The sequence below is a fragment of the Megalobrama amblycephala genome, linkage group LG13 (assembly GCF_018812025.1).
Source record: "Megalobrama amblycephala isolate DHTTF-2021 linkage group LG13, ASM1881202v1, whole genome shotgun sequence".
NCBI lineage: Eukaryota > Metazoa > Chordata > Actinopteri > Cypriniformes > Xenocyprididae > Megalobrama > Megalobrama amblycephala.
The window spans coordinates 24,399,734-24,422,346 of NC_063056.1; the positions used below are offsets into that span (position 1 = coordinate 24,399,734).

At 37.9% G+C, this 22,613-nt stretch overlaps 2 long non-coding RNA genes across 2 annotated transcripts in view; one reads left to right on the forward strand and one right to left on the reverse strand.

Moving 5' to 3' along the window:
- On the reverse strand, positions 1 to 16,279 carry LOC125244099. The gene is made up of 4 exons (XR_007179224.1): positions 15,549 to 16,279; positions 15,351 to 15,464; positions 14,337 to 14,471; positions 1 to 742 (listed from the first exon to the last, which is right to left on the reverse strand). It is a non-coding gene; the product is annotated as an uncharacterized LOC125244099 (long non-coding RNA).
- LOC125244100 overlaps positions 15,369 to 22,613 on the forward strand; it is a 12,721-nt gene continuing 5,476 nt past the window's right edge. The window contains exons 1-2 of the long non-coding RNA XR_007179225.1: positions 15,369 to 15,466; positions 21,288 to 21,519. This is a non-coding gene — a long non-coding RNA (uncharacterized LOC125244100). The remainder of the gene's footprint in view (positions 15,467 to 21,287; positions 21,520 to 22,613) is intronic.

Consider the following 22,613-nt stretch of genomic DNA (forward strand, 5'->3'; position numbering starts at 1 on the left):
GCCATCCTAGGTGAATATGTCTTTCTTCTTTCTGATGAGCACAATCGAAGATATTTTAATAAATATCCTGATGCATCCAAGCTCTATAATGGCAGTAAACAGGGGTCATGAGCATGAGCTGAAGAAAGTTCTTCCATTCACATTCATCCATCATAAACGTGTACTCCACATGGCTCCGGGAGGTTAATTTAGTCCTTCTGAATCAAAGCGATGCGTAAAAAAATATCCATATTTAACAAGTTATTAAGTAAAATATCTAGCTTCCGCCAGACCGCCTTCCGTATTCAATTCAGTTTCAATACTTAACACTTGTCTGTAGCTTAAACACAGCAAAGTGCTAGTAACTTTTAGAAAATGAGCTCAGTATTATGTGCATGTTGTTCATTATTGGGGCAGTCATGGCCTAATGGCTGGAGAGCCAGACTGATAACTCAAAGTTTGCGGTTTCATTTCTCAATACCGGCAATGACTGAGGCCCTTGAGCAAGGCACCTAACCCCCAATTGCTCCCCCAGCGTCACAGCAAAAATGGCTGCCCACTGCTCTGAGTGTGTGTGTCCAAGTTTTGCAGTGTGTGTGGGTTCACTACTCACCACTTTGATGGGTTAAGAGGACAAATTCAGAGTATGGGTTACAATAGTTGGTCACTTTCACTTTCATGTGCTAGTTGGCTTTCATTGTATAAGCACATTTTTCCCAATATCGTCTTTTACGTTCCGTGGAAGATAGAACGTCATACAGGTCTGGAGAAACATGAGGGTAAGCAAACAATGACAGAATTTTCAGTTATGTGTGAAATATCCCTTTAAGCAAAGATAATTCTACTTGTCCAATGCTAGAAAATACTTGGCCTGAACATTTTGAGAAACACAGGCTCCCAGTACATAGTTTCAGTAATTGTATGTTTCAAATGCTACAACTCTTTTTTGACTTTTCGAATAGCAAAACGTTTGTTTTTCATGTATGGATGTGCCTTTTCAATGAGTAAATCTAGTAGAACAACATATCCACTTGAACAAAATAGTAGTGGTGAAAAGAAAAGCTGGACCTATCCATGCAAACTGTTTCTAAATCAGAAGTGAACGTTACAGAGAAGGAGTGTGTGTCCAGTAAACTGTTCATAAATTTCTCACAGCACACAAGATAAAAGGTTTGACCTTTTGAGCTACAGTTAGGACAGTTACTCCTTGTCCAAATGCTTTTCCATCTTTGTTCTTCATCGTGCATGAGAAATATCCACTATGGTTCCTAATGGTAATCGAGGACACACTATACATTTCTCCATTTTCCTGTCTTGGCAAATTGCTCCTACTGATTTCAGCTCTCACAATCGATAGATCCGATCAATAGTCCCTCACAGACTGTTACTATGACTATCACAATTACTTCACAGTCTCAGGATTTCCTGTACCAACCATTCAGTTAATTGGCACCTAAAGCGCACACAGCAATACACTCAACCAAGTGATTTTTTTTTGCATGAAAATAATCTGTGGAAAGCGTGTTGCACTCCGATTATTTACCGCAGGTCCTAAAAACTGTACGATTTGGAACTGCACAACCTTCTGCCGAACAAAAGCACACTAAGAAAAGTGACGAACAACAGCCCTGCGAGGTTGTCAGAAACTATGAATTAACAAACAAGCTGTTTTTTCAAATGAAAACAGATCGCTTCCACTCCCCTTCCTCTAAAACACAATGACAGGAAACGATTAACAAGAAGTGCCTTGGAGAGCAGTGTAGGGTGTTGGGTCACTGTCTTGTTTAACAACACAGTGCAGTGAACCCATCCTTTCCTTTTTCAGTCATATGATAAGCACGTACACTGCCTGCACTAGGGCACCGCAGGAACCCTTACCAATCTTAGTTAATCTACAGTTGAATGTTTTGAATGATCATAAGCGTACGCTGCTTTACGTTGGGTCAGGAACTTAAAGCTGGATCCAAAATGATGATAAAAAGCTGCTGCAGCTGGATTGCAGCTTACATGGCCTGAATCCAAATGAGAACCAGTCCAAAAACATTAATCAGTGACATTAAGATTCTTTATTATTATGCATTATTATGTGGCTTGTGTTATTAAAATGGAAAATACAAAGACCATGTTTGGCTCTCACTTTCTGTGTGTGTGTGTGTGTTTACACAAACAAGGATAATGACTTGCCATGCCCTTCTCTAACTAAACAGATTCAAAAGTTATTTGTCAGTGAACTGTGACCACTTCTTGTACCTTATTAAAATAAAAACTAAATGCTATTTCAACACACATGAAAAGTTCTTGTAATGTGACCTTAAAGTAGGGTAGACATGGGTAGTTAGTTGTCATTAGCTAATGCTCTTCATTCAAACTGACAGCACACTAATTACAAGAACAGCCCCGCTGGAGTAACCTGGGGTTAAGCACTTCAGTCAAGGGCACACTTGTAACATGACTGGATTATGATCTAGAAACTCTCCAGGGTCCATTACTGGCTCATGCCTTGCTGGGATTGAACCTGTAACCTCTGTGTAAGCGACCTACATCCGGGTGATAATGCCATTTCCTTCGCTCTTTACGAGACTGTCTTCTATATGTATATATAGATATGGCGTGTTATTCTGCTGGAAGTAGCCATCAGAAGATGGGAACGCCGTGGTCATAAAGAGATGGACATGGTCAGCAACAATACTCAGGAAGGCTGTGGCATTTAAACGATTCTCACTTGGTACTAAGGGGACCAAAGGGTGCCAAGAAAATATCCCCCACACCATTACACCACCAGCACCAGCCTGAACCGTTGATACAAGGCAGGATGGATCCATGCTTTCATGTTGTCTATGCCAATTTCTGACCCTACCATCTGAACACTGCAGCAGAAATTGAGACTCATCAGAATAGCAATGCTTTTCCATTATTCAGTTGTCCAATTTTGGTGAGCCTTTGTGGATTCTAGTCTCAGTTTCCTGGTCTTAGCTGTCAGGAGTGGCAACCGGTGTGGTCTTCTGCTGCTGTAGCCCATCTGCTTCAAGCTTTGACGTGTTGTGTGTACAGAGATGCCCTTCCGCACACCTCAGTTGTAACGAGAGGTTATTTGAGTCATTGTTGCCTTTCTATCAGCTCAAACCAGCCTGGCCATTCTCCTCTGATAACAAGGCATTTTCTCTCACTGGATATTTTCTCTTTTCTGCACCATTCTCTGTAAACCCTAGAGATGGTTGTGTGTGAAAATCCCAGTAGGTAGACAGTTCTTGTAATACTCAGACCAGCCCGTATGGCACCAACAACAAAGCCACATTCAAAGTTACTTAAATCACCTTTCTTCCCCATTCTGATGCGCTATTTGAACTTCAGCAGATCATCTTAACCATGTCTTGAGTTGCTGCCATGTGATTGGCTGAGATATTTGCGTTAATGAGAGTATAAGTGGCCAGTGAGTGTGTGTCCATAGGCGCCATGTGCTCCAGCCCCCGAGCACCCACGGAAAAATACGAGATATTCTCCATTGATTTTAAACAATAGAAAATCAATTGGAGCTTTCAGACATGATCTTCACCCTTTTTTATAGTTTATTTAAGGCCGTTTCTATGGCGATATTTTAATGGCAAACATCGAGAGCGCATCCAAGTGATGCGCGAGCACAAATGGCTCTGCTTTCGATCAGATACATGTGCGCGCTCAAACTCTCCTTGCATCAGATCTCTTTGCGAGAGCATGACTCGCGACAACACTCGTGAAAAGAATGTGCTTTTGGGTCGAAATTGTCATATTGCTGCACGGATATAATGCAAATAATGGTTGATGGGGGGGAGGTTGATGTGGGGCACTGGGCACCCACCGGCAGAAACATAAATCGGCACCTATGTCTATATATATATATATATATATATATATATATATATATATATATATATATATATATATATATATATATATATACATATACATAGTCAAAACAAAATTTATTCAGATACCTTGAACATTTTATTCATTAATACAGTTTATTCACTACAGTTTTAAAAATGGTAATAAAATATAACAAGATCTCAGAGTTAAACTGTGTCAGAAAAAATTTATCTTAATTATGTCAGATAATCAAGCAAAACATGGTCAGGTCAATGTGTCTGAATAATTTTTGGTTTCAAATTTTTATCAATTTTACTGGTAGTCTACTGTATGAACAATTTTTGGAAATAATATGTCACAGTTTACTTTATTTTGCTATCCTCACTTACATAAATGAACTACAGTATAGTGTCCTGCACCCATATATATATATATATATATATATATATATATATATATATAATCCATATGGAGCAAGGCATTGCACCGTGAAAAATATGATTAAATAAAAGACAATCAGCAATATTTAATTAAAAAGTTAAACCCACGAACAACTGGAAATTTAGAGAACTTCAACAAAAATCAGAGCACATGCGCTAACAATTGCATTGCAAATGGTGTATTCACCTTGGATACTCATTTTAATGGCTCTGAAGTGTCTTGCTATTGATAGTCATTTTTTTCTCCCTGAATAGGCTTGTTTGCTTGAGCCCTGAATAGGCTTTAATGTGTTGTTCTCTACTGTAGAATCATTGCTAAAAAAAACAAAAGAAAAAACAATAGCAACAGCCACAATGATTTACTGTTTTACTCAAAGTGAAAATTAGAAGTGCTGCAGATTATCCTCAGATCGCCTGCATGCTTGAAAGTAAACTCCAACACTAGTGTCACAATATAAAAGTTGCGTAAACACAGTTCTGCCTCCTGTACAGCTTTTATGTATTCTAGTCAACATCTCATGACCTTCAGTTCATGTCCTCTAGACAAAGGCAGGGTTTATATCAGTCGTTCTCAGCTGACCTTTGTGTTGTTTTCCTGTTTGAGTCCTATGAGTATTTAAGTGGACCAAACAAATGGAGGGGTACACATCACTATTCTTGGATAACAAGAGATAGTCATTGTTTCTCATGACGTTAGCATCTGATTTAGGTAGCTATGGCGGTCTAAATCGAGGAGAGAAACAAACATCTCATTCTGCTCCTCAACCATAATTAGCCTTCATAATAGAGATGAGTCTATTAGTCACAGACATTCAGCAGGATTTTACATAATACAGCCTGCAGGAAGCACGAAACAACCACTACGGCGGAATTTTACAACAAATTAGTGTTTAAAATAATAGTTGTACTTTGAGACTGAGGCATTAAACAATTAGATTGGATGTTCTCAGAAAAACAAAACAGAGAGAGTGGACACAGCGGCTATTATGTAAATGCTGTTTGAGCATCTGTGAATGCGTCTGGTCTTTCTCTGGAGCAACTCGTAGATAACACTGAAGGAAGGCCAGAAAATAAAGAAATAATGTGTTTGAAAGCAGCAGCAGAGGCCCGAGGTGTCGCCTGACTCCTTCACAATGTCTCAAATGCGCAGCACGTGTGGGTGAAATGATAACCCCCGGTCTAAGTGAATTACGAAGAGACAAAGAGACGCATGTCCGCTGCCATGTTTGCTTGCTCCCTCTCTTCCTGGTGGACGTCTGTTTTGGTGTTTTAATTGAATTAGTTTCTTGCTTGCGTCCAATGTGACGGAGAAGAAAAAGACGAAATGGTGATCTAATATTCTTGCCAGTTATGTTGGCAGTGATACGGTTGCGCGTTACGCTGTAAATCAACCAGACATTCAGGACCAATTGATATTAGCCTGCACAATCACAAACTTCAAATGCAATTTCTTCATCTATGCGATTGTAGATGGGGAGCGTAAAAACTAGGAGGAAGAGGAGGATGTAAAACGCCATGTATTTTCTCACAATATGAATGAAAATGAGCCCAAAACAGGGCAATTTTGAAATCTGTAGAAATTTGGCATTAAGTAATAGATGACCTGAAAAATCGAAAAGCATCATGGCAGGTTTTGGGTTGGTAACATTTGAAAAATGTTGAAACTGAAATAAGTCTCTTACGCTCACCAAAGCTGCATTTACAAAAAACACAGTAAAAATGGTAATATTGTGAAATATTATTACAATTTAAAATAGAGGTTTTCTTTCTTAATATATTTTAAAATGTAATTTATTCCTGTTTAAAGCTGTTTTTTAAGCAGTCTTCAGTGTCACATGATCCTTCAGAAGTCATTCTAATATCCTGATTTGGTGCTAAAGAAACATTTCTAATTATTATCAATGTTGAAAACACTTCTTCATATTTTTGTGGAAACTTTTGGAATACATTTTTGTTTTCAGGATGCTTTGATAGAAAGTTCAAAAAGAACAATTTATTTAAAATAGAAATCTTCTGTAACATAATAGAAGTTTTTACTGTCACTTTAGATCAATTTAATGTCCTCAATGAAAGAATTTTATTAACATTAAAACATTATTACTGTAATTTTAGTTTATTACTGTAAAATTTATCATTATCAATGGGTCTGATATCAGTCATTATCAAGCTAAAATGTTGACAGGAAGTGGGCAAATATTCAGATTAGTCCATGATCAAATTGTCATGGTGGTTAAAGATGGAAGGAGAGACATTTCAGCTATGGAACCACATTTATGGCAAAGTCTACGTCATTTTGTCCACTGAGGAAATGTGTCTGAGAAAATCAAAGGGATGAAGAAGAGAGGACAAGATGTTTAGTATCAAAAAGCAATACTACCCTGGCCATTAAAGAAATAGTTCAACTAAAAAGAAAAACATTTACTTGTTTTAAGCCTGTATGATGCCTGTTAGTTTTTCTGTGGAAAACAAAAATCATTTACAGCATACAGATTTGGAGTTATATAAAGGTGAATAAATGATGACAAAAGAACATTCCTAAGAACATTTGTGAATCAAACTGCCTCTTCATAATGAATTCAGCAGGTGGATTCAAAAATGCATGGTGCATGTCTCCATAGAAAAGAAACCTGAGGTTCAACGATGACACAGCTAGTCTCTTCTCTCCCAGTCCAGTTGTTTCAAGTGTAAACAGGAAGCGTGTGGCACTTTGTGCAATAGGGGGGAAGGGCAGGCCAGAAAAACAGAGAAAGCCAGAGTGCAGTCTTTCACGGCTGGCTGAACAGCAAATGAAGTGTCCAACTAAGACGCAATAAAAAAATGTGGTTTCACTTTTGTACAAGAAGTCAATTGAGCTGTGAAGAAAGCAGTATCATACAAAGCGTATATCTTTAGACCGTATGCAGCTACAACTGGATGATATTAATATTTGTTTGATTTGTGGAGTTTAAAAGAACATGAATATCACAGCTCTCAGTGGGTTAATGCTACTGTTTTCTTGACGCAAGACAGCTTTGGGGTGTGACAGATAGAGAGAGAGGAGGAAGGCCTGACAAAAGATAACATGAGAGAGGAGAGGAGGGGGTGCAGGGAAGAAAAGGGCAGAATAAGAGAGAAAAGTAAGTGGTATGCAGGGAGTGCAACTTGAGCAGAGTTGGGGGTGGGTGGGAGTTTGGTAGCAGATGAGCAGAAGGAGCTTCTTTTGTTGGGGGAAAACGCTGACTGACAACAGGCTGCTGCCTACGTCTCACTGACTCGTTTGTTTATGCGTTTATTGATCGTAAACCTCGTTAAGACTACAGATGAGCGTGAGTTGGTCACCTATTCCTCTATTAGCACTGGGGAAACTGTGGTCAAGGTATTCTGACAATTAGGTATACTAGTGATAACATCACTATTATTATTGCTCATACTTTGGATTAACGATCTGAAAAAAATTCTTAAGGTCTACTGTCAGTAAGCAATACTCACACAAAAGTCACTTTTTGTTGGTCAACGCAGTGATTTTCACTTGACCAACTTCAACATAAGTAAAATCTGCGTGGGGAAATTTTTCGCCCTCATGCAAAAGTCCGATCGTGTGGCTTCATTTTGGTATGACTGGTGACGGGCAAATTTTTAAATCACAATGAAACTGAAATAGCAGTAGATATTTTCTTATGTATTGTGACACACACTTCTTCCTTAGTGCAACAGATTATCAAAAAAGAAAAAAATGTAGGACAAGGACTTGAGTAAAGTTTGTCATTGCATGTCGCCACTGGCTGGCAGTGGCGTCGCTACGCTTGGAGGTCAGCATGGCGAGTACCACCGTACGTATACAGAAGCAAATCATAAATTATAGGAAAGTTGTTGACCGATAAATTAAAACGTAATTTATATACTTAGCTTATAAACTTCTCCATCTTGCCATGACACTCCAGTACAGGATGTAGTGACGGATCACATGCACTCCACTCACTTAAATATTTGTCACTACCGTAAGTCGCTCTTCATTTGCATAAAGTCAAGCATATCTCAACTTTGTCATGTCGCTGGACACGCCTGCATCCTGTCTCCAATGGTCACTGTCGCTCGAAATAGCCAGCTCTCTACTGAACTGAATACGATCATGTCGCTTTATCGCTCTGGTAGTGTGAACAGGGATTTGGTTCTATAAATCGTTTCTTTATTGGATTTTGAGATGTGGCCATTGCACTGGAGTTTTTATTAAAAATAACCAAGTCAAAGGAATTTTTAGAAATGAAACATATGCATGAATGAAAAAAGGGTTAATTTTAAAGCCTGGAGATGTTTTGCTTTTCTGTCTGTCGTAGTCATGAACAATTTAGCCCACCTGTTGAGCAAATTATTACAACTATTAGGGTCAGATTTACTAAGAGCTTGCGCCAGCGCAAACCCTCTTTTGGCGTTAAAAAAACTACTGTCAGGATTAACTAAAGATACTCAGTGAAAATTATCGCTGAAAAGGCGTGGACACGGTTATTTTTGCGGCTGACTTATGCATTTGTAGGACATTCTATTTCAGATGGGAAGAGAGTATTTAAAGGTGCAATATGTAATATTTTGCAGTAAAATATCCAAAAACCACTATGCCAGTGTTGTATATTTTGTTCACTTGAGTACTTACAATATCCCAAATGTTTCCAACTATTTGTAAATCATGAGAAAATTGCAATTTTAACCAAGGCTCCGGGACGTGTGAGGAGTCGCCTGTCAATTGCGTCATACCCGCGTTAACCCTCGGTTTCCGGTTTTATTTTGTAGAAACCATGGAAACACCAAAGACGCTTTAATATATTACACGTTTATATAGACAAGGGAACAACTGTTTTGATATATTTATAGACAGAATTTATAGCTTTTTATAGCTTACTGCAGTGTGTCTCAAACAAGTGTCTCACAGCAGCCGCCGAACGAACGCACAGAGTAACGTTATAACATCATTTTCAACACACTCAAATGTATCAAATATGATAAACAGAGCTGCGTTACCTCATACTCATGACTGGAATAGTGGAAGCGGAGCCGGCAACTGTGGCATAATAAAAGTTCCGCTGCTCCTGAAGTGTGTGTTGCGCAATCACTCCAGCGGCCTCGTTCAGCTCCCACAACGTTCGGTCCTGCTCTGCTTCATACTACAGTAATGTTAATAATCACATCCATGAACATGATTTGTTCCCGGGTCCAATCCCTATTCTTTTGCACCGTCCATTGAGGTGGAGACTACATGTCCCAAGATTCCGCTCTCAAACTTTGCATCATCAAGCTACACCTTTTTTTGAATAGGCCTCTAGCAACCTATAGCGGACAGAATTATTACATACTGCACCTTTAAATTAATCACGCAAGGTGATTTACTAAAGTTTACGCCATTATTTACCACCCAAAAAAAGCATGTTTTAACCACATGCTAATTTGCACTGCTCTTGGTAGATTGTGTTGGTCATTATGGAAATGATCCACCTGTGTCTGTGTCAGTAGATCACGCTTAAAGGTGCCATCGAACGTTTTTTTACAAGATGTAATATAAGTCTAAGGTGTCCCCTGAATGTGTCTGTGAAGTTTCAGCTCGAAATACCCCATAGATTTTTTTTTATAAATTTTTTAACTGCCTACTTTGGGGCATCATTAACTATGCATCGGTTCAGGGGCTGCTGGCCCTTTAAATCTTGTGTTCCCTGCCCATCGAGCTTGCGACTCTATAATACAGTGCATTTACAAAGTTCACACAGCTAATATAATCCTCAAATGGATCTTTACAAGATGTTCGTCATGTATGCTGCATGCATGCTTCGGGTCATGGGAGTATAGTATTTATTTGGATGTTTAATTTTGATTCTGAACGAGTTTGATAGTACTCCGTGGCTAAAGCTAACATTACATACTGTTGGAGAGATTTATAAAGAATGAAGTTGTGTTTATGAATTATTATTAAGTGTTTAAAAATGAAAATAGCGACGGCTCTTGTCTCCGTGAATACAGTAAGAAACGATGGTAACTTTAACCACATTTAACAGTACATTAGCAACATGCTAACGAAACATTTAGAAAGACAATTTACAAATATCACTAAAAATATCATGGATCATGTCAGTTATTATTGCTCCATCTGCCATTTTTCGCTGTTGTTATTGCTTGCTTACCTAGTCTGATGATTCGGCTGTGCACAGATCCAGACGTTAAATACTGTCTGCCCTTGTCTAATGCCTTTCATAATGTTGGGATCATGGGCTGGCATATGCAAATATTGGGGCGTACACCCTGACTGTTATGTAACAGTCGGTATTATGTTGAGATTCGCCTGTTCTTCGGAGGTCTTTTAAACAAATGAGATTTATATAAGAAGGAGGAAACAATGGAGTTTGAAACTCAATGTATGTCTTTTCCATGTACTGAACTCTTGTTATTCAACTATGCTGAGGTAAATTCAATTTTTAATTCTAGGGCACCTTTAAAACGTTCTACTCCCATCTGCACTTTTTTGGGATTACGCTCTCACGCTAATTTGCCGTTTAACAAATCTGGCCCTTAATGTCTTATAAATTGTCACATATAATAGTATATACACAAAGATCTAGATTGTGAAATCAAACATTTATTGTTTGATTGTATTTTAGATTTCTTGTTAGATTTTTCAAGGTAAAGTGTTCTGGCCTCTTAGCACAAGTGTTTAAACAAGTGCACAATTACTACTGTTATTTCCATCATCGTCTTTAGTTGTTTTTATTAGCATATTCGATCTTGTTCTTCGGCTGCTTATTGGAAACAACAGCTCAACTGTGAGTGCTGCCACTTAAAGGACACTCAAATTAGTGCAATCAAATTCAGGCACGCTTATCACTATTCTGAACGTCTAAGCTCGTAAGGAGGATTGAGACAGCAATTTCACTACAACTGAAGGAAGTAGTGTAGCTATTGCTACATCAATAAATGAGATCAGAGTTTGCAAAATAGAAATAAGAAGGAATACAGTCAGGCCTGTTGTTGGTATGACAAACAAAAGAAATATTTCCCCAAACACAGTTCGAAAAGTCTTTTCCTTGTTCCCTAATTTGTCCTTTGTGATCCTTCCAAAAAAAAAAAAAAAAAAAAAGAGTTCCTCGAAAGGAAAGTATGAAAAGACATCTCTTTCTCCGCATTTTGCTGGAAAATAACTTAAAACTCCTCTTTTCACTCCTCTATTATTCTTTTTTTAAAGGTTCAAGGTATAAATCAAGTCTTTTTCTCTGCTCTCTCCTTTGCAAAATTATTTCACTCATAGAGAATAGTAATTCCTATATTTTTTCCCCAAATTAAGAAGCATAAAATGGAAAACCAAAGCATACTTATAAAATATTAGTTGGTGCTTTGCACATGAATGATGCCTCAAATTGACCAGCTTAGAAAAGATAGGTATGCTTTTCTGGACATAGAAACTTGAGCTATATCTAGGGACCAGAATATCATATAATCACCCACAACACCATAGCAAACATCTAACACCACCCTAGCAACCTCACAAAACACCCTAGCATCATGGTGGCAAGTTTGCTGGCACAATTCCCACATTTTCTGCAGAATCTCATATTACTACTGTGATTATGACATGCAAAGTGCTGACACTAAAGAGAACATAGAGAAGAGCTCCTCTGGTTAGATTATCTCATATTAACTAGGCTAAGTCTCCACTTACAATGACGTATGTAACAATGATGAGAGACAATGTTACACATGTGCATATCATCATACATGTCATGAAAACCCCATCCTCGGGGATGTTTTCAGACTCTAAAACATAGTTGTGAGTGTTTGTTGATATCTAGGCTAGTGAATCCAGTCATTAGCATGACATTAACATGGGTCTAATCAGTCTGACCTCTGACACTGACCAGTGATTTGTTGTTCTCATGGGCTGACTGCGTACGAGAACTGTGAATAACAGGCGTTGACGGCGCAACAATAGCACACACTCACACACACATTCACACAAAGAAGCAGACTCCTTTGTTTGGAGCCAAGGTGATGTCCCAGGTGCAAATGATAGTTGTGTGTGTGCGACTTCTGTTGTAATTGCTGCCTGTCGGATTCTGCAGGATTATATTGAGGGTGTGATGGTGGCCACAAGAATTCGTTTTACAGAATTCCAGACATGCAAATTCCAAGGAGTTACCGAAATATCAATATGTATGAAATGTGGATGTGTTACCAATATTGATCGGCACATAGAGGGAAAAAAAGAATTCAGATAGACACTGAAAGATTTAGGGCAGTGACAAGAAGAGGAAAAAAAAAAACGTGAGTCTGTGAAACCAAGAGAGAATCCAAAAATAGGTTTCTGGGCAGAATCCAGAGCTCCTTTGCATGAATACTTAACACTATTGTCAGGGAAAGAGAAAAATACAATGAACGAGTCTTTAACTAGTGAGGTCCGAACAATGCGCTAGTGAGAAGGACACATATGCTACACAGACTAACTCCTCAAAGCTTAAATGGTCATGAATAATTAGGGCATTCTCTTACAGAGCAGATGTCTTTTTTTGGACGGCACATTTTCTGAAAGAAGCAGCGACCCATCGATTATACAACGAAGCAGAGAAGAATTGAAGTGAGTGGACCGAAAGGACTGACCCCTCAACAATGAACGCTGACCATTACAACCACTGGGTTTGTGTGTGTCTCTCTCACATATACACCCTTGAGGGCTGAGCACAGAATGGGGGGTGGGAGGGGTAGCAAGTATCTTTCAGCTCAGCATTCATTGTATCAGTGAGTACATAAATTATTCACCAGCCCTCAAATATTGATATGGAAATCACCATCCACACAAGTGACGGCCCACATATAGACAGAGCGTGCTCCCATTCACTGTCTCTCTCTCATCTGGCATCGCTGCCTCGCGTTTTATTAATGCAGCTCAAACGCTGTCCATTTAACACATTTATGCTCGGCTTTACAATCAAAGAGGATTATACAATCGCTAAAATTATAACATTAATCTTTCTCAATCTATTTTCAGTACACCTGAAAAGCACTTCAGAATACATGCCTCAATTTTCTCCACCAATCTCATTAAAATGGATCATAATGTTAGTTTAACACAACAATGCAGCTACACACAGGGGAGAAAATGTGTTAGTACAACAGTTTATTGTTGTGTAGTTGATTGTCGTAAGGTACAGTGCGGTTTACTGTACTGTAGTGACGTGACAGATTCCAAATCACAGGGAACATGTTTGTTTAGTCTGAAGGGCACTGAATACAGCATAGGGGACAAGGGTACATCAATGGAAGTAGAGGAGGAATATGTACTCATCAGTCATTGTGCACCACCTCAGTACTAAGTGAAGTGTAGTACTAAAATCAAACAGTGAATGGTTAACAGTTGATCACATACTCTCTGAATAGGTGCAAATTTTGAATAAGTAAGCTACTTACATCATGACCATTAAAAAGTCTGTTGTATATAGGCCCTGTCCAAAATTTAACCCTAAGCCCTAGTGATCTTCCTCTGAGTCCAAACTTTCTTGACGTAATTCTGCTTTGACTGTCGGGTAGAAGTCTGCTGTGGAGCTCGCAAGCTCGGCAAAAGTGCACATCAAAGGCACATTTTGGCCTATAACCTAAAATGACAAATGGGACACCCTACAGTCTTGTACGGACGCAAGTATGCGGCGACCATTGTAAGTCTGCAAGACCGCAAGTGCCCATGAAGTGTGCCATTTGGGACAAGGCCATAGTATGAATGTGTACAGTATGGCTGGATCACAAATGGCACCCTAAACACTCGCAGTCTTCCTCTGAGTCTGCACTTTCATGACGTAATGCCGTTTTGACTGCTAGGTAAAGTCCTCTGCGTAGCTCGCAAACTTGCGGGCTCAGCTGAAGTGCGCATCGAGGGCGTATAGCGGCAGCAAAGGGGGCACTCGCGAGCACCCTTCTGAAAACCTAAAATGATGAATGGGACACCCTACGGTCTCGTGGACTTTGTAAATCCACAAGACCGAAAGTGCTATGAAGTGTGCCACTTGAGATTCAGCCAATGAATGTAATCTGGATATACTACATTCGTCATGTTGTCATTGTCATGTGACCTACCAGCATCTGTTATATTGCTTCACTGCCATTCACCCTCTCCCGCTGCCTTATGGGATAGTAAAGTGTCCGTTTGATGTGCACTTCAGAATTTCACTGGAAGGTCTTCTGTGTACTTCACATGCTGCTTTTTACCTACTATATAAAAAAGTTTTAAGATGTTGAGAAGACAATTTCATATTCATATTAAAGGGTTAGTTTACCCAAAATGAAAATTCTGTCATTAATTACTCACCCTCATGTCGTCCCACATCCATAAGGCCTTCGTTTATCTTCAGAACACAAATGAAGATATTTTTGATGAAATCCAAGAGGTATGACTTGTCCATAGACAGCAATTTAACCACCACTTTCAAGGTCCAAAAAGGTACTAAAGACATCGTTAAAACAGTCAATGTTACTCCAGTGGTTCAACCTTAATTTTATGAAGTGACGAGAATACTTTTTGTGCACAAAACAAAAAAATAATGACTTTATTCAACAATATCTTCTCCTCTGTGTCATAAGCTGTTTAAGTTCAGTGCATTTGTGCAGGAGCCAGGCAATAATGAGTTGCCGTTCTGACGTAGAACCTGGGAGTGCTGAACGTAAACAGCATATGAGAATGACAGAAGAGAAGATATTGTTGAATTAAGTCGTTATTTTTGTTTTATTTTTGTGCACAAAAAAGTATTCTCATCATTTCATAAAATTAAGGTTGAACCACTTCAGTCACGTCTTTTCTTTTTTTTTTAACAATGTCTTTAGTACCTTTCTGGACGTTGAAAGTGGTGGTTATTGGTGTCTATGGAGTCATATACCTCTCTGATTTCATCAAAAATATCTTAATTTGTGTTCCGAAGATGAACGAAGGTCTTACGGGTTTGGAACGACATGAGGGTGAGTAATGACAGAATTTTCCTTTTTCGGTTAACTAATCCTTTAATAACAACAAACATTTAGCACTTAATTCGGGAGTTTTGAGTATGACAAATGATAAATTAATAAATATATTTATTTGCTCAACTGTCACCATACCTGAACTGGCGCGACACTATTTGCGTCTGTATTTGATGACGTTGCAGGTTGTTCAGGATGAATGCATTTGGTGAAGCAAACTTCAATAGAAGATGTGAATGGAGACACCGCAAACTGTGAGTGGAAATGGTCACAGATTGGAAATAAGTGGGTGAAAGTGTGAAATATACGTAATTATAGGTAGAGTGTTTCCTTTACCACTTTAACCGCTCCTCACGCTCTGCACGCAATAACAAACACACTCCTCTTGTGGTGGACCGTTTCCGTTTCACAAACAGATTAATCTTATGAGTCGGTTCTTGTATCGAACCGCTCAAAATGACTCACGAACCAGTCTGACAAATCGTTCAATGAATGAACTTGCCGAATCTAATCGGGGTGCGTTTCCCAAAAGCATTGTTAGCCAACTATGGTTGCAAGTTCGGTTGTGTTGGTAACGACGGAACTTTCGACTATAGTTGGCTCTGGGAAACGCATCCCAGATCAGTTATGACTCTCAGAACTGCGTGAATCATTACTCTTAAAAAGCCATTAGGCTGCTTTACTTACTGTGCCACCAAGAAAACAAGAATTCATCCTCTTTTTATCTGTATATGGGTCAATGACGTGACGCAATTTTTTTGTGTGTGTGTCCATATGGTTTAATTAAATTTAAAAGGGTTAACATTTCAAAATAAATTAGCAAATTACTTGCATACATTCTCTTTTTTGAGGACCAAGTCTGTTTTAATTCATTTTGGGAGAATATTTGGAGGATGATTGCAAAAATGTCATTGTGGTGTAACCGTAAAAACTTGTTAAAATCTTGTTTAAAAAAGGTGAAATTCTCAATAAAAAAAAACAAAAAAAAACACTTGAAAATAGTTCAAATTGGCATTATCATGGACACCTAAGCACATGGCCTTGATGGGAATATTTTAAAAAGTTAATACTCATGTCACATGGTCTTCTTGCACAATTTTAAGAAAATGGCTCACTGAAAGGTGGTTATGCCACCTTGACACTTCAGGAATTTGACTTGACTCCCCAAATTAATTATAATATCCAGAACAATGGTGTTCCATTTACTTTTATATACTGAGAATTTATTTATTGGTAATTTAACCTTTTTTAAACAAGATCAATTATTTGGTACATAGTTTTTATTAGGGCTGGGTATTGACACAATTTTCACGTTTCGATTCAATTACTATTCACGTGCATTCGATTTGATTTCGATTCGATATTGATTATTTTGGATGTAGTATTTGTTACAGTACATGGCAAATTTTCTAAAGGAAAAAAATCTCTCAACTAATGCTGTAAGCTACACATGTAAGTCAGTTGGTACTACTATAATAATATTGAAGGTTAAATTAACTTATTTATATGCAAACACTTAAATTACACTCAATGATGTTTTTATTATAAATAAAGTTTAGAATTACATAATCATATTTCTACTCCAGTTCGTTTTTTTGAAATATAAACATTTAAATCGCGGCTGTCATAACTGATTTATTTAAACATGCATTAAATATTAAAGAACATTAAAAAAATTATAATGAATATGTAATGGTTCATAGCTATATTTATCAGAATGTTGCTTTCTAGAGTTCACTTTTCTAGCTGACTAATGATTTTATGGTCACTGAATATGTTTTTCTGAGGTAAATGTGACGTGACATTGTTTACAAGCTGTTTTATTGACGTCTTTCCGAGGTTGATCTATTACACGAGACATGATATGAATTTCGGTAAGATGTACTGTATATTTTAACATACCTTCAGATGTTTATTCATGTTTATTTTGCGCTGTAACTGGTATTAAAGCGGAGGAGAGGATGTTCATATGCGCTCCGTGCTGCCGCTTCTCTTTAACTGAGGCGCTAAAGCGATCTGTCACGCCACATTAAACAGCGCCAAAACTGTATTTATTTTTTTGAATCTCATAATAAGATGGACGTCATTTGAAATCTGAGAATTTGCTTCATATCAAAAGTAACAAAGCACAAAGATTATTGCGATTTATTGGATGGGAGGCGCTACATATTCTGCTCATTTATCAACTGAAAACAGACTAGACTAATCGATTCTTGGGATTTAGGAATCGATATCGGTTCGTAAAAATGAGAATCGATTACATTTAACTAAACCATATTATGGACACAAAAAAACAGCGTAACGTCATTGACCCATATCTCACAATAATGTCTTGTTTATTTTAATTGTTATAGGTTTCAGTAAGCCTTAATAGGTTGACTTTAGTAAAGCGAAGTGTAGTTTACTGTATGGTAGTTTAGGATGTATGGTTGACTGTCGTAGTGTAGTTTGAGTATTCAGAGACATGCACATATTGATTGAGGGAGACCTTTACAGCAGGAGACAGACAAACAAATAGTAGAGTGTTTGTGAGGATTGACAAACATGTGTTTGTGCTGCAATTGGGAGGTATCACATGGGCCACGGCCGACGCATTACTGATTCTCCACACCATTCATCCAAACTGTGTGAAGGTCATCTGAGGAAATCATGTGACACTCAATATACGTATTGATTTTGCCATCCAGTATTCTTTAGAAGGAGCACTCTGACAATGTATGGCTTAAGATCATTGACGGCATAAACCTCTGTGGTCTAACTTTTGGCGATGCCTTGCCATTCATTTTTTTGCATGCTTTCCTAATTAATTTTCTCGCCTGAATTATTGGCGATGGTATCGCTTACAAGCATGTAGTATCAGATTAGTTCAAAATTCATAATTTTGTATCAGAGATGAAAGGAAGTCTCTCTGTCTTTTATGTCTCGTCTTGTTCAACGAGAGGAAGTAACCGCCTCCTGTCTGTTTCCAAATCCTGTTGTGTGTGTGTTTATGAATATCGAAACCTTGATGTTTCAGCACACCCCTTTTGACACAATGTTCAGAATTTAAACATTCTGCATTTCTTCCCTGTGGTAGAATAAGTAATTGTGCAATATCACAGGAAATAATAACCATCAGGACAATGCAGGGCCTACACACGCAACAACAAAACCAAAAAAACAAAACAATCCGAAGACCTTTTTCATTTAGCTCTGGCAATTTTTATGGCCAGACCAGAGGTTAAGTGAGCTACCAGCTACATCCTGTTCCCAAAAGCTCCAGGAAACCCCAGCAGTACCAGCATGTCAACAAAGCTGCAGCTCATTTTGATGATAATGTCATCATTGTGCACATGGGGCTGAATGCTAATGAAGCATTATCCACTTTGATAGTGCTGAGGTAGATGTCTTTATCGGTTTCCATTGTCATATTCCACTGTCCATGCGGTCTTTGTCTTTTACTTTAGGCTCATGAACATAAAGACAATGTCTAGCAAGTAAAAACCATTAAAGGTGGCTAATTAAAAGCACAATTAAAGAGGTGTTTTCCTTTTAACATAATTGCTTGTCAAATTTCTTTCCTTTTGAATCAAGAACCAATAAAGGCAGCAATTTCTGTTGAATGTACTTAACAAGATGCACAAAACACATGATGATAATCATGCAATGCAGTTGGTCACAGTGTTCATATTCACTTCCTGTGATGCAAGAGCACGTACTCCCATGACAAAGCATGTGAGAACATAGTGTGGGCATTTACATTCATGACTAAAGAGCCTGTCACACCAAGGGCGATAACTATAATGATATCTCAAACTATAAACTTTTAATAATTGTTCTAATACTATGAAAACAGAAAGTCCACACACCACAGTCATAACGATAATGACACGAAGGAATAATATTGTTAGAATCACTTGCAGAGGAATGTTTTTTTTTCTAGCTGATGAATGATAAAAACACCCGACCTCAAAGAGCTCGAGCATTTAAAGTGGCAGGCAACATAACTGCAACATGCGCTTATAAACAGAACATTATTGTCAGTTGGTGAGTAATGTATTGATACACTTTTGGTGTACAGTAGTTACTTAACATTATAGTTATCTTTACAGTTATTGTTGTTGGTGTGAACATGCATTAAGGCCTGTAATAAATGTGAATGCAAACTCTCCTAGCTATATATAAATATATTTAAGGTTAATTTGGTATGTTGTTGAATTCCAAAATGTGTTGACAGCTATTCATAATGTATCATGTTATCATAAGGGGCACTATTGCAGATTTCAAACGGTCAGTTTGAAAAGAGTCTCACTGAGCAGGTTAGTTAAACTGTCAGCATGTTTATAGTTAGCTGCCTGATTGATAACACATTTTTAAAGTCGGCATGAAATTAAAATTCTGTTTTCTAAATGCATCTTATTGATCGTATAGTGAATGATTCATCACTTGATGTAATTTTTGACCTTAACCATAACTTGATTGTCCAGTGAATGACAGAGTTCTCTCTGGTGACATATAGCAGACTTTATTTAGTCTGCTTAAACCCCACCCATAATCAACCACAAACCTGTATTCAGACCCGCCTTCATTGTTGAGTGTAACGCCCACTTCACAAAATGCAATTAAAGGGTTAGTTCACCCAAAAATTAAATTTCTGTCATTAATTACCCTAATATCATTCCACACCCGTAAGCCCTTTGTTCATCTTCAGAACACAAATGAACATATTTTTTATGAAATCCGAGTTAGTAATTTTTTCTGATCCCCCTATAGAAAGAAACGTAATCACCACAAGGTCCAGAAAGGTAGTAAAGAAAGACATCATTAAAATAGTCAGTGTGACTACAGTGGTTCAACATTAATGTCATGATGCGACGAGAATACTTTTTGTGCGCAAAAACAAAACAAAAAATAAGGGCTTTATTCAACAATTTCTTCTCTTCCGTCATTCTCCTATGCTGTTTACGTTGTAGACACACTGCAGCGCTTCCAGGTTCTACGTCAGAACGCCGGCTCATTATTGGCCAATACTGAGTTTGAGAACCTGGAAGCGCTGCACTTTGTCTACAACGTAAAGAGCATAGGAGAATGACAGGGAAGAGAAGCTCATTAAAACTATTATTGTTGAATAAAGTCATTATTTTTGTTTTGTTTTTGCACACAAAATGTATTCTTGTCGCTTCATAACATTAAGGTTGAACCACTGTGGTCACGTAATGATGTCTTTACTATCTTTCTGGACCTTGAATGTGGTACTTGCGTTGCTTTCTATGGAGGGATCAGAAACCTCTTGGATTTCATCAAAAATATCTTAATTTGTCTTCAGAAGATAAACAAAGGACTTAAGGGTTTGGAACGACATGAGGGTGAGTAATTAATGACAGAAATTTCATTTTTGGGTGAACTAACATTTTTCAATAAGCTGTTACAGATCTGTCACTACCTCTGTTTCATCATGACTTTAAGGTAACTCTATCAATTATGACAAGCTCAGTGAGAAAAATACACTGGATATGTCAAATATATTTATTTTATTGTATAATAAAAGTAATGTATATACTTTTTTATACAATACAGAACTGAATTGAATGAACTGAATTTAACATTTGTTTTTAGAGAATAGCTGCTCCAAAATGTATTCAAACACTTATGTCTTTAAAAATGTCTGTATGTCATTGCATTAGATTCAAAATATCCAACCAACTGGCATCAGGAAAACAAAAGATTTAAACCATTTCTCGAAAAGCGTTCTTTTTTCGGTTAAACCAGTTGTTTCTGTTAACCAGCTGGTCTCAAGGTCATGTTTAGTGGATATATGAAGTAATTTCCTCCTCAAGTTCCCCACAGAGATGTCTTAGTAGAGTAACCACAGGTTAGTTCATCACATTATCATACGTCCCAACAACATTTAACGTCTAGAAGGTGTCCAAATACCCTTTGTCTTCATTTTGAACAAAGTTGTATTTATATATTTTGAAACCTATTTTTGCACAGAAAGTATATCATACATACTATTGGTTTGAAATCTTATTATTATTTAATGACATTCATACACAACAAGACCAAAATACTGATTACAATGTCTTTTTTTTCCAGTATGCCCTTTAGTGTGTCCTGTTGCTTTCTCCAGCCTCCTGTCACTCCACAGTACTGGAAGTAAAACCCTGCTGGTGGCACCGGTCATCTCCCCCACAGTTTCCTAGCAAAGGATGACAACAGCGGCGTGGGCGAGTAGAATAACAGGATACAAACTTTGCACTTGTGGGCAGCGGATAGGGTTGACTCGACATCCAACGTGAGCTTTGGCTCGCATTCAGCTGAGATTTGGGTAACTTGTGGCACAAACACTTGCATGTTTTTGGAATCACACATACAGTCACACTGAGTAAAGGTGGAGGATTTGAGTGTTTTGCTCTTGAATGTGTGATATTTTGTCTGGTGGGGGGATTTGCTATGTGTGGCATTGCAAAATAACAGGGATTTCTTAATACGTGTAGGAGTGTATGCGCTTGTTTTTCATGAGGCTCAAGATCTTTGATTATTTTGGAGTTTTCTGATAACAACTGCTGTGACGTCATCGAAGCAGATATTACTGCTCAACGTGACGTCATTATATCACTTTATATGACAGATATTAATTAAGAAATTATAAACCATAATAATGTAAATTTTATGTCAGGCACAAAAAACAAAGCCACATTGTCATTTCAAATAATCCCTTTAAAATAGACCTCTATAAGTTTTGATTCTTTCTTTGACATAAAAACAGAGTATATTGTGTAGCAAGGTGTCTTTTCTCAATAAAACACAACAATGGGCGGCCACATTTTCAGTGGCCTTGGTTCCAGCAAATGCCTTAAGCCAAAACAGCCAGCTCTAAAATGAATCCCATGTTTGATTAGAATCAAAAATGTGCATGGAAATCTGAAGAAAAAAACTATAAATAGTCTTATCTCAATAAATCAGCATTTTGGTCTTGATTAAAACCCTCAGGACTCATGGTAGCTCTGTCTTGAAACTTTTATATGTTGTTGTTGTTATTATTATTATCACTTAAAATCAGTTTTTCTCTGGAGAATTAAAACCCTCACGGTTGTCTTGTGCTCAACACCAAAAACACCATCTTAGGATGAGTTACAGCATGGTTTGTTTGTTTGTACCAGTGAATGCATCTCATGAGGTGTTGTGTGTCTGTTTGGGTGTGTTTTTGTGTGTTTTGGTGTGCATGCATGTGCATGTACGAGGACTGATTGGCTAGCGGTCGTGTGCTCATGCTCCGCAAACTCTGTTTGTGCATTGGATTTATTTATAGCAGAAGAACTATGCCCTTGACGTGGCCATAACAAATTAGTTTGCAGACCGTTTTGACTGTGTGCATGTGTGTGAGGCGTCAGTTGACTAAAAGATCTCATAAACCGGTCA